Source organism: Camellia sinensis, chromosome 6 (genome assembly GCF_055761805.1).
Source record: "Camellia sinensis isolate YWXY chromosome 6, ASM5576180v1, whole genome shotgun sequence".
Lineage (NCBI taxonomy): Eukaryota > Viridiplantae > Streptophyta > Magnoliopsida > Ericales > Theaceae > Camellia > Camellia sinensis.
The window spans coordinates 70579013-70591295 of NC_138966.1; the positions used below are offsets into that span (position 1 = coordinate 70579013).

The following is a 12283-nucleotide window of genomic DNA, read 5'->3' on the forward strand; positions in this document are numbered from 1 at the left end:
TGATTTAGTTCTCAAACCCAGAGTCTCGTGCTAATTCCGTAAGTCTCTGCAACTTAGCTTGGACCCTTCCGAGGTTTTTGGGGCATTTCCCAGTCCTTCTCGTGACTGTTACACGGTTTTGGCCCCCCCGGTGTCCTCTTTCCAAGCTTAAGTGTGGAAAAAGTGTCTCTTTCCAACTTAGTTTTCAAACCGGGAGTCCCCGTGCTAGTTCCGTAAGTTTTCACAACTTGCGTTGGTCACTCCCGAGGTGTTTAAGGTGTTCCCAGCACTTCTTGCGACTGTTACGTGATAGTGGCCCACCGATGGCCTACTTCCAAGCTTAAGTGTTAGAAAAGTGTGTTTTCCGACCTAGTTTTCAAATCGGGAGTCCCGTGCCTGTTCGTTAAGTTTTCACAACTCAAATTGGTCCCTCCTGAGATGTTCGAGGTGTTCCCCGGGCCTTCTCGTGATTGTTACACGATTCCGGCCCGCCGAGGCCTGTTTTCAAGCTTCAATGTGAAAAAAGTACCTTTTCCGACCTAGTTTTCAAACCGGAAGCCCCGCGCTAGTTCCGTAAGTTTCCAGAACTTACATTGGTTTTTTCCGAGGTGTTGGAGGTGTTCCACGAGCCTTCTCGGGACTATTGCAGGATTTTTTTGGCCCCCGATGCCCTATTTTCAAACTTAAGTGTTCAGGAAGTACATTTTTTGACTTAGTTTCCAAACCGGGAGTCCTATGCGAGTTCCGTAAGTTTCCACAACTCACATTGGTTCCTCTCTAGGTGTTTGAGGTGTACCCTGGATCTTCTTTTGACTGTCACACGATTTTGGCCTCCCGATAGACTATTTTCAAGCTTAGGTGCGAGAAAAGTGTCGTTTCAGGCTTAGTTTTCAAACTGGGTGTCCCGTGCTAGTTCTGTAAATTTTCACAACTTACATCGGTCCCTCCCGGGGTGTTTGACATGTTCCCCAGGCCTTTTCGTGACTGTTACACGATTTTGGCCCCCAACGGCTTATTTTCGAGCTTAAGTGTGAAAAAAGTGCATTTTTTGATTTAGTTCTCAAACCCTGAGTCCCGTGCTAGTTCCGTAAGTCTCCGCAACTTACCTTGGACCCTCCCGAGATATTTGGGGCATATCCCGGTCCTTCTCGTGACTGTTCCCCGGTTTTGGCCCCCCCGGGTGTCCTCTTTCTAGGCTTAAGTGTGGAAAAAGTGTCTCTTTCCAACTTAGTTTTCAGACCGGGAGTCCCCGTGCTAGTTCCGTATATTTTCACAACTCAGGTTGGTCACTCCCGAGGTTTTTGAGGTGTTCCCGGCCCTTCTTGCGACTGTTCATGATTTTTTTGGGCCCCCGATGGCCTACTTCCAAGCTTAAGTGTTAGAAAATTGTATTTTCCGATCTAGTTTACAAATCGTGAGTACCATGCCTGTTCTTTAAGTTTTCACAACTCAAATTGGTCCCTCCTAAGATGTTCGAGGTGTTCCCCGGGCCTTATTGTGATTGTTACACGATTTCGGCCCGCCGAGGCCTATTTTCAAGCTTAAGTGTGAAAAAAGTACTTTTTTCGACCTAGTTTTCAAGCGAGAAGTCCCACGCTAGTTCCGTAAGTTTTCACAAGTTGCAATGGTTTCTGTGGTGGTGTTGGAGGTGTTCCACGAGCCTTCTCGGGACTGTTAGAGGATTTTTTGGCCGAAGTGCATTTTTTGACATAGTTTCCAAACCGGGAGTCCCATGCGAGTTCCGTAAGTTTCCACAACTCACGTTGGTCCCTCTCTAGGTGTTTGAGGTGTTCCCTGGATCTTCTTTTGACTGTCACACGATTTTGGCTCGCCGATGGACTATTTTCAAGCATAGGTGCGAGAAAAGTGCCGTTTCGGACCTAGTTTTCAAACCGGGAGTCCCGTGATAGTTCCGTAAGTTTTCACAACTTACATCGGTCCCGGGGTGTTTGACGTGTTCTTCGGGCCTTCTCGTGACTGTTACACGATTTTGGCCCCCGATAGCTTATTTTTGAGCTTAAGTGTGAAAAAAGTGCATTTTTTGATTTAGTTCTCAAACCCAGGGTCCCGTGCTAGTTCCGTAAGTCTCCGCAACTTACCTTAAACCCTCCCGAGGTGTTTGGGGCATTTCCCGGTCCTTCTCGTGACTGTTAACCGGTTTTGGCCCCCCCGGTGTCCAATTTCCAAGCTTAAGTGTGGAAAAAGTGTCTCTTTCCAACTTAGTTTTCAAATCAGGAGTCCCTGTGCTAGTTCCGGAAGTTTTCACAACTCGCGTTGGTCACTCCCGAGGTGTTTGAGGTGTTCCGGGCCCTTCTTGCGACTGTTACATGATTTTGGCCCCCTGATGGCCTACTTCCAAACTTAAGTGTTAGAAAAGTTTGTTTTTCGTCCTAGTTTTAAAATCGGGAGTCTCGTGCCTGTTCGTTAAGTTTTCACAACTCAAATTGGTCCCTCCTGAAATGTTCGAAGTGTTTCCCGGGCCTTCTCGTGGTTGTTAAACGATTTCGGCGCGCCGAGGCCTATTTCCAAGCTTAAGCGTGAAAAAAGTACCTTTTCCGACCTAGTTTTCAAACCGTAAGTCCCACGCTACTTCCGTAAGTTTCCACAACTTACATTGGTTTCTTCCGAGGTGTAGTAGGTGTTCCACGGCCCTTCTCGGGACTGTTACAGGATTTTTTTGGACCCCGATGGCCTATTTTCAAACTTAAGTGTTTAGGAAGTGCATTTTTTGACTTAGCTTCCAAACCGGGAGTCCCATGCGAGTTCCGTAAGTTTTCACAACTCACGTTGGTCCCTCCCGAGGTGTTTGAGGTGTTCCCTGGACCTTCTCTTGACTGTCACACGATTTTGGCCTCCCGATGGACTATTTTCAAGCTTAAGTGCGAGAAAAGTGCCGTTTCGGACTTAGTTTTCAAACCGGAAGTCCTGTGCTAGTTCTGTAAGTTTTCACAACTTACATCGGTCCCTCCCGAGGCGTTTGACGTATTCCCTGGGCCTTTTCGTGTCTGTTACACGATTTTGGCCCTCGACGGCTTATTTTCGAGCTTAAGTGTGAAAAAAGTGTATTTTTTTATTTAGTTCTCAAACCGAGAGTCTCGTGCTAGTTCCGTAAGTCTCCGCAACTTGCCTTGGACCCTCCCGAGGTGTTTGGGGCATTTCCCGGTCCTTCTCTTGACTGTTACCCGGTTTTGGCCACCCCAATGTCCTATTTCCAAGCTTAAGTGTGGAAAAAATGTCTCTTTCCAACTTAGTTTTCAAACCGGAAGTCTCCGTGCTAGTTCCGTAAGTTTTCACAACTCGCGGTGGTCACTCCCGAAGTGTTTGAGGTGTTCCCGACCCTTCTTGCGATTGTTACATGATTTTGGCCCCCCGATGGCCTACTTCCAAGCTTAAGTGTTAGAAAAGTGTAATTTCCGATCTAGTTTTCAAATCGGGAGCCCTGTGCCTGTTCGTTAAGTTTTCACAACTCAAATTGGTCCCTCCTGAGATGTTCGAGGTGTTTCCTGGGCCTTCTCGTGATTGTTACATGATTTCGGCCCGCCGAGGTTTATTTTCAAGCTTAAGTGTGAAAAAAGTACCTTTTCCGATCTAGTTTTCAAATCGGAAGTCCCGAGCTAGTTCCGTAAGTTTCCACAACTTACGCAAGTGTTTCACGGAATTGTTGGATGTGTTCCACAAGCCTTCTCGAGACTGTTACATGATTTTTTTGGCCCCCGATGGCCTATTTTCAAACTTAAGTGTTTAGGAAGTGCATTTTTTGACTTTGTTTCCAAACCGGGAGTCCCATGCGAGTATTTGGGAGGCTTAGCTTGATTTAGGTTGGAGTTTTCTATTTATTCGGGAGGCTTTTCTCGGAACAAATGAAATTACAATGGGCTTCATTTGATTGAAGGGTTGATATCATGTCTTTAACAAATTAGGAGCAATTGAAATAGGCGCATGCCTCGGATGCGCTTCGTTAATGTCATCTCACCTCAGGGATGGCAATGGATCGGGTTTTGAGTGTGATTTCTTGTTTTTAAACTTAATTAATTTAGTGATACAATTTTATACTTTACTTTACTATAAACCTGGCAATTTTGACCTACCTACCGCTATAGTTTACCCTACCATGGCACAAATACAATCGGGCCGAGGAATTTTGCCATCCCTCAGGTGCACCTTACTGCACTTTGTGCCTAAGTGCGTGCCTAAGCACGCTTTTGATGGCATTGGCTTAGATTTTACACACATTCCATAAAACATACGGTGTCAATGATTAAGGATGTGCAGTCTACTACCATGTTGTGTTCTTAGGTATTGTTTTTTTCAACATATAGGAATTAGTAGTATTTTTTGTCAATTTTGAATAGTTTATTCCTGATGCATCTAGAGAAGGGAACCCAAACTTAGATTAGGTTATTGACCATTGACCAAAATAAAATAAAGAGATTAACTTATTGGTAAGTTTTAGCATGTTGCACAAGATTTATAAGAATGTCTAAACATGAGTGATGATAATGAAGTATTTATTTCACAATGGACATAATGCACTTCAAAAAATTTGATAAATATCGTTGAATTTCTGTAAAACATGGGAATAGCTAACGTGGAATATGATTTCAATTTTTAAAACATTCATGAATAAATAATGCAAATAATATTAATTTTTCTAAATTATTTCCAACATCTCACCAATTTAACCTGCATGGATAGCCTAGTTGTCAAAGGAGTGAACTCTTGGATGAGATATAAACTCAGATGCTTTGGGTTCAGCTCTTGCTGGCATCTAGACCCTGTCTTGGAGAGGTTATCCAAAAGAAAAAAAACCTCGCCAATTTTAAAAGTTGGTATTGCTACTCAACATCTTAGGTAGACGTCCTAATTAGATACCTCTTTAAGTTTCAGCTGAAAATTCTTGGAATTACTTTATGGATTTAATGGCAACTACTGAACCTCTTCAAATTACTCGTCTCACTAATTTAGAAATTTCAAATTTGTTTTGGTTTCAGCTCTCGCTTCTTCTTCTCTGTTTCTTTCTCTCAACATCTTCTGCTTCCTTTGTCTCTTTCTTCTCTGCATATTCTTCTCTTTTCTGCATAGCTTAGCTTCGCTTCTTCTTCCTCTTCTTTACTGCTTTCTTCTTTTTCATCTTCCCAGCTGGTTTCTTCTTCCTCTCCTTAGCTGGTTTCTTCTTCCTCTCCTCTGTTGCTTTCTTTTTCTTCTTCTTCACTGATGTTGCTTCTATTCTCTGCTTCTTCTTTGAATCTATTATCTACTTCCCCGCGTCTGCTACTACTCCTACTACTGCTGATCTGTATGTTCTCTACTGTAGCTGTTGTTTTCTCTTCTCCCTAACTGTTGTTGGATCTTTCCTCTGTCACTGATGTTGCCTTCTCTCTTTCTTCTCTGCTGCTGCTGCTGATGATGATGATGATGAGGATTTCATCCGTGTCCAATTACTTAATTTGTTTACTCTTTGCTTGGTGCCACATATGTGTTTTAATGGAATTCTTGTGAGAAACCAGTTTACTTGTTTGGGAGTTTGGGCTGAATGTAGTAAAGTTCTCCATTTGAGTTATATCACTTGAAATTTTTTCTAACCAAAGTACCAAACTAAGCTAAATCCGAGAGTACATAGGAAGGAGAAACTTCGGAGCAATTTTTTGAAACGTAAACATCTCTTCAAACTCGAGATGGGTTTTCTTCGACAAGAGGGGTTTGATGTAATGTGGTCCCATAGGAAAAGATTGATTGCTGATTATTGGCATTGGATAAGCTTATTGCTGTATGTCTGTTCCTTTGCTTTGATTCTCTGTTTTATGAACGTATCTCTGCAACATCTACATAAACTTGGGATTGTACACAGGGATGTAAAACCAGCAAATATTCTTGTAAACGTCATCACCATTTTCTAATTTGTTTTGTTTTGTTTTGTTTCTGATCTTTTTGTGGGTAAGATTTTGTGTTTCCTATTCAAGTGGTTGAATAATATGCTGCTGCCGCCTTTGTTTTTTTATTTGTTGGCAGCTTGATGAAAACCTTCGTCCACATCTGGCAGACTTTGGTTTAGCAGAATATAAGAAAGATCTTAAACAAGTTTCTATGGAGAACTGGAGATCATCTGGAAAGCCAACTGGTGGTTTCCATGAAAAGAATATGGTCGGCACACTCATATATGGCACCTGAAATATTGAGAAAGGAGATATATAATGAAAATTCAGATGTATATAGTTTCGGTGTGACAATAAAGTAAGAGTTTGACATAAAATTAATGATTTTTCTATGCTCTCTGCCACTTTGAATAATAGCAAATCAAAATGTTGTTTTATCCTTTGTACCTGATGATGTTTTACGAGACAGACAAGAAGTTTTTTGAAATGCTATATGTTGATGACAAGTTAGTGATCGTAGAACCATGCTTTGATACTGAAATATATAGCCTGCACCTGTGCTTGTGGACTCTGGTAGCTCCAAAAGGTTTATTGAGTTTGCTCTACTAATTGTTGGCAGAAATTGCAGTCTTTAGTAGCTAGTACCTTATCAGTTAACATTCTTGAGAAGTTGATGACAGATCCAATGATACATGTTGGACATTTCTTCATGTTAGATGCATGTCCAAATATGTCAATATTTTTTTAGATCCGGACACATTTTGGACACTCGGGGGACACGTGTGTCCATCACTTAGGAAAGGTGATAGGACTTTGTTAGTTAAATTAGTTATTGGACAAAATATAGTAAACGTTATTAGTGCTTACGCCCTCTAAGTAGGATTAGATGATCAGACTAAGAGAGATGATTAGATGATCAGACTAAGAGAGATTTTTTGGACCAAATAGATGAGGTATCACAATAACTAGGGAAGTTGGAGAAGATGTGGTTCATACAATTAAGACAGGGTGGCTTAAGTGGAGGAATGCGTAGTCTGCTAAAATTTTCTACACATACCTTGAAATTTCCTTTCTTCAACCTGCTGAGTGCACAAACCACAGACAGCACACATAGACACATACAATTCTCTCTCTCTGTGGTTTGATCAAGTTAAGATATGGCTGACGAAACCCAGAAACCAGCAGCTCCGGAGACTTCGGTGCAAGTAACTGAGGAAGAAATGAAGGCCGAGGAGGCTGCTCCGGAGACCCCCGCTACTGAAGAACCCTCGAAACCCGAAGAAGTCCCTGCCGAGACTTCTGCTCCGGCGGAAGAAGTGGCGGTGCCACCCAAGGAAGTGGTTGTTGCTGTTACTGAAGTAGTTGAGAAAGTCACCGCCGTCATCAACGACGTTGGTGCCCAAACTGTCGAAGCCATCGAAGAAACAATCGTCGTTGATTGTGAGGGTGTTGACCTTTGTCGATATGGAACTCTTTGTATCATGCAGCTTGCTTTTCCAGATGCTGTCTATTTGGTCGATGCTATTCAAGGTGGGAAAGTGCTGATGAATGCCTGTAAGCCTGCTCTTGAATCTAGTTACATTCACCTTCTCATCTTCTCATCTCTCCTCAACAAGCTCTCCGCGGTAGCAGCGGTTTGTCCACAGAGACGACCAGTCCTCCTGGCAGCAATAAGACCAACCTTTTGCCCAGGTGGTGCATCACGGCGAAACAGTGCTGGCATGACTAATATGTTGATGGTTACCACCACCATGGGGATGCTCCACGGGGTGTTTTGCTTTATGGTCCACCTGGTACAGGTAAAACCATGCTTGCTAAGGCTATTGCTCATCACACGACAGCAGCCTTCATAAGAGTGGTTGGTTCTGCGTTTGTTCAGAAATACTTGGATGAGGGTCCTCGAATGGTTCGTAATGTCTTTCGTCTTGCCAAAGAGAATGCGCCTGCAATTATTTTGATTGATGAGGTAGATGCCATTGCAACTGCTAGATTTGATGCACAAACTAAAGCAAAAGATGCTTGTATGATTATGATAATAGGACAAGTGGGGGTGGCAGCTAGTGATCGATTTGTGTTCGTTTGATCTGATCCAATCCCTCACCCATCCTCTAAGCCGATCTACTTTTTCTTTTATTTATTTACTTTTACTTTTTCTGGTCTTTATCCCATATCCTCCTGTTCCTCACCCTCTATTTTTTTATTCTCTTTGTTCCCACCATGTCTCACCCATACCCCTTTTTATTTTTTTAAACCAATCTTCACCTCTGCACCCACTCATCCAATCCAAACTCTATAATATATTCCACCGCCTGAACATCCTCCCCCCAAAAATATTCTCTGTTTTCTTTATCTATTTTATTTTTTTATTGTTATTATTATTATTAAACAAACCAAAACAAAAACAACAACAAAAAAAAAAAAAAACAAACACCTCACACTGATCTCCACTCAAGCACACCCACCATTTTGCCAACTTTCTATTCTTATTATTATTATTTTTATACAAAACCAACACAACCCAACACCAACAGTCCACTTTTCACATCTTTATTTTTGCCACCCTTAATTTTTATTTTATTTTCTGTTTTTCCTTTCCATCATCGCTTGTTCCAACTTTCCACCCTCACATATTTTTATTTATTTATTTATTTATTTTTATAATATATTATATCCCCCTACCATTTATTAGCTCACCGATTCCCACGCCTTCTGATATTTCAACTCTTTCTTTTATTTCCTTTCCCAAAAAAAAAAAAAAAAACAAAACAAAAAGAAAAAAAAGCAGACGAAGAACTGCACACCAAACTCATTTTATTCATGTCAGGGGCGATCACCATTTTCCACAAAACACAAAAAAACAAAAAAACAAAAAAAAAAAACCACCACACCCACAGCGGGATTTTTCTTATCTACTTTGCTGCCGGTCTCTTCTTCTTGCCTCCGTCCTGAGCGGCCCTTGATGGTGCTGCTTCTGTGCTTCCTACTCCACCGAGCACGTTCACTCCCCCATACTCCTCCACTGCAGCATATGGCGGACCTCGAAATCGGAACATCACGGTGGCCTTCCGCTTTAGCTCCTTATTTTCCGCCTTCAGCACACTTATCTTTGCTCGCGCATCCTTATACATGCACTGGAGCAGAGCCAGTTGGGTGTTTAACTGCTGCACCTCATTTGTCCTACTCTGAAGCCGGTGCGACAAGTTTGTGACCGCAGTCATGGTTTCCACACATGACTTCAAAGTATACTGATTGGCCTCAATATCAGTTTGCACCGCCATTTTTTGCTCAACAGACCGCATCGGAAAGTTCAACGGAGCAAAACCAGTGGTGTTTGGTTGAGGTTCACGGGCCACCGCACCAGTTATCTCTCTTGTGGACTCGTTAAGATCGGGAAAGAGGGTGAGCAGACCACGGGAAGAAGAGGCCATTTTCTAGGCAACAGAGTGTTACAAAGTATCTCTCTCAGCAACCGAAGAGTTTTTCAGAGGTTTTTTAGCAGGTTTTGTCTCTGCCTCAGCCTCCAACCTTGGTTTAAATAGCCAGGGCAGATACGCCCATTTCGCGCCACTTGACGCCAGACGACAAAACGGGCGCGCAAGCCAAGGTAGTCACGCGCCTCGCCATCATGTCCGGCACACCTTTTTATGGATTGGGCACGCCTTTTGATGGCACGCCTTTTGACAGATTGGGCACACCTTTTGAGGGTGCGACTTTTACATCGGTCCGACATGACCCCATAAACTGTCCTGACATTTGATTCCGGTTAGCTTTTCCAACGGTCCGACATGACCACATAAAACTGTCCCGACATTGATTCCGGTTAGCATCTCCATCGGTTCGGTGTGACCTCGTCAACTGTCCAGACTTTATCTGCTACAACGGTCTGCCATCACCATACAGTGTCCTCTACAACGTTATGACACCAACATACAGTGTCTTCACCAATGGTCTGACACGACCATACAGTGTCTCCTATCCTCTTTTTTTTTTATGTATTAGTCTATTTTCTTGTTTTGTTACTCTCTCCAAACTCAAGTTGGTTAGTTCCTATCCCCCTTGAGTTTGCGGGGGGCTGTTAAAACCTACCATCACCTACTCCACCTACTACACCTACCACCACCTACTCCACCCACTTCACCTACTACATCTCCTATATCATGAGCCCCTCACCATTTGTAATTTACAACATACATCAATCAATAATACATCAATTTTAACAAGTACCCACTAGATTAAAAGGAAGGTTCTATAGAATGACTACTAGAATAGCGATATTGTATGGGATGGAATGTTGGGCAACTAAGAAACAACATATAGATAAGATGAGTGTTGATGAGATTTCGGATTCCAAGGTAGATGTGTGGCAAGACTAGAAAAGACAGAGTTAGGAATGAGTATATTCGTGAGTGGGTAGGAGTTTATACCGATAGAAGATAAGCTGAGAGATAATAGATTAAGATGGTTTGGTCATATTTGTGAAGACTAACAGAGGCAGCAGTGAAAAGATGCAATATAGTAACGGTAGAGGGAAGTGTTAGGGGAAGGGGAAAACCTAAATTGACGTGGGCTAGTATAGTAAATAGAGATATGAATCTCCTTAATTTGACTAACCAAATGGCTTTTGATAGACTCGAGTGGAGAAAAATGATTCATGTAGCTGACCCTATTTGATGAGACTTAAGGCTTGGCTTGGTTTGGTTTGATTTGGTATTAATTAAAGTATTCATATACAGGACATATAATAAATATATAAAACTATTTATTTTGCAGGTGTCCTTCACATGTTGCATCTTGCATTTTTTGAAATTTGTTGTGCTAGCGTGTCCATGTCATGTCTCTATCGTGTCTCTTGTCCATGTCCATACTTCTTAGAGTGTCTAATAATGGATTAAACACTATTTTCTTGGGCTGACTATTTTCATGTCGTACTTGTCAAAAAGCAAATAGAATGATTGGTCATCTTGATCATTCATGAATGCCTTAATTCACTTTATCTAACAAATTTCATTTCGTGGCAATGTAATAACAAGAAGGGTATGCATGTACTTTATATTGTTAGATTCGGGGATAACATTTCAATGCTAGATAGTATGTATGGACCAGTCTTTTGCTTTGTTATCTAGGTAGCTTATTTCTCTTATCTAGGTAGTGGAGTGGTGGCAATAGTGGTAGTAATGGTAGTCGTAGAGGTGAAGTGGCGACAGTGGAAGTAGTGGTGGTGGTGGAATGGCGTTTGCAGTAGTGGTGAAGGTGGTAGAGGAGATGGGTGGTGAGAGAGAGAAATGAGTGAGAGACAGATAGAGAAGAGAGAGAGAGAGAGAGAGAGAGACAGAGTGATGAGCGAGAGAGAGACAAAGTGGTCGCTAAAAGTGCATTTTCTTGTAGTGGATCGATAAATCGAGAAGGAGCTCAGTAAATAGAGAAGACGGGAGTGCTGTGAGCAACACAAACACAGTGGGAGAGAGAGAGAAAAAGAGAAAGAGATAGAGAGTGTGAGACAGAAAAGAGACATAGAGAAAAGAGAGATGGATGAGAGAGACAGAGAAAGATAGAGAGGAGAGATGAGCGAGAGACATAAAGAGAAGAGAGATGAGTAAAGAGAAGAGAGATGAGCGAAAGAGACAGAGAGAGAAAAGAAGAGATAGATGAGTGAGACACAGAGAGAGAGAGTCAGATAGACAAACGGACAGACAGAAAAGAGTGATGAAGATGAAAAAATGGATGAAAAGATATAGACAGAGAGAGAGAGAGAGAGAGAGCGAAAAGAGATAAACGAGAGAGAGACAGAGAGAGATGAGAGAGATAAAGAGAAGAGAGAAAAGAAAGACAGAGAGAGAAGAGAGACAGAGAGAGAAGAGAGATAGAGAGCGAAGAAAGATGGACGAGAGACACAGAGAAAGAGAGAGAGAGACAGACAGACAGACAGACAGAGAAGAGTGATGAGTGAGAGAGAGAGAGAGAAGAGAGACAGAGACATAGAGAGAGAAAGAGACAGACAGAGAAAGAAGAGTGATGAGTGAGAGAGAGAGAGAGATAAAAGAGACAGAGACACAGAGAAAGAGAGAGAGAGACAGACAGACAGAGATGAGTGAGAGAGAGAGAGAAGAGAGACAGAGAGATAGAAAGATGAAAAAATGGGTGAAAAGAGAAATGTTCAAAAGAGTAAGACGACGTCGTTTTTATTTATTTATTTTTTTTTGTAACAGAAAAATACCGTTGCATTTATTTAAACCATTTTATGACTATATATATATGAAGCCGTCTCAAAGCCACAATATATATATATATTTTTTTTTTTATTTTTTTTTAATTTTTAATTTTTTTTGCAACGGTACGTATTACAATCGCAAAAAACTCTTCCGTTTTCTTTTTTTTTTTTGCGACTGCAGCTGGTACCTTTATTTTTTTTGCGACAGCAATTTTTGTCGTCA

The 12283-nt window shown here is 41.8% G+C and overlaps 1 protein-coding gene across 1 annotated transcript in view; it reads left to right on the top strand.

The window, feature by feature from the left end:
• The window catches only part of LOC114311661 (putative protein phosphatase 2C 47), an 85208-nt gene that overhangs the window by 65424 nt on the left and 7501 nt on the right, over nucleotides 1-12283 (top strand). The window lies entirely within an intron of this gene.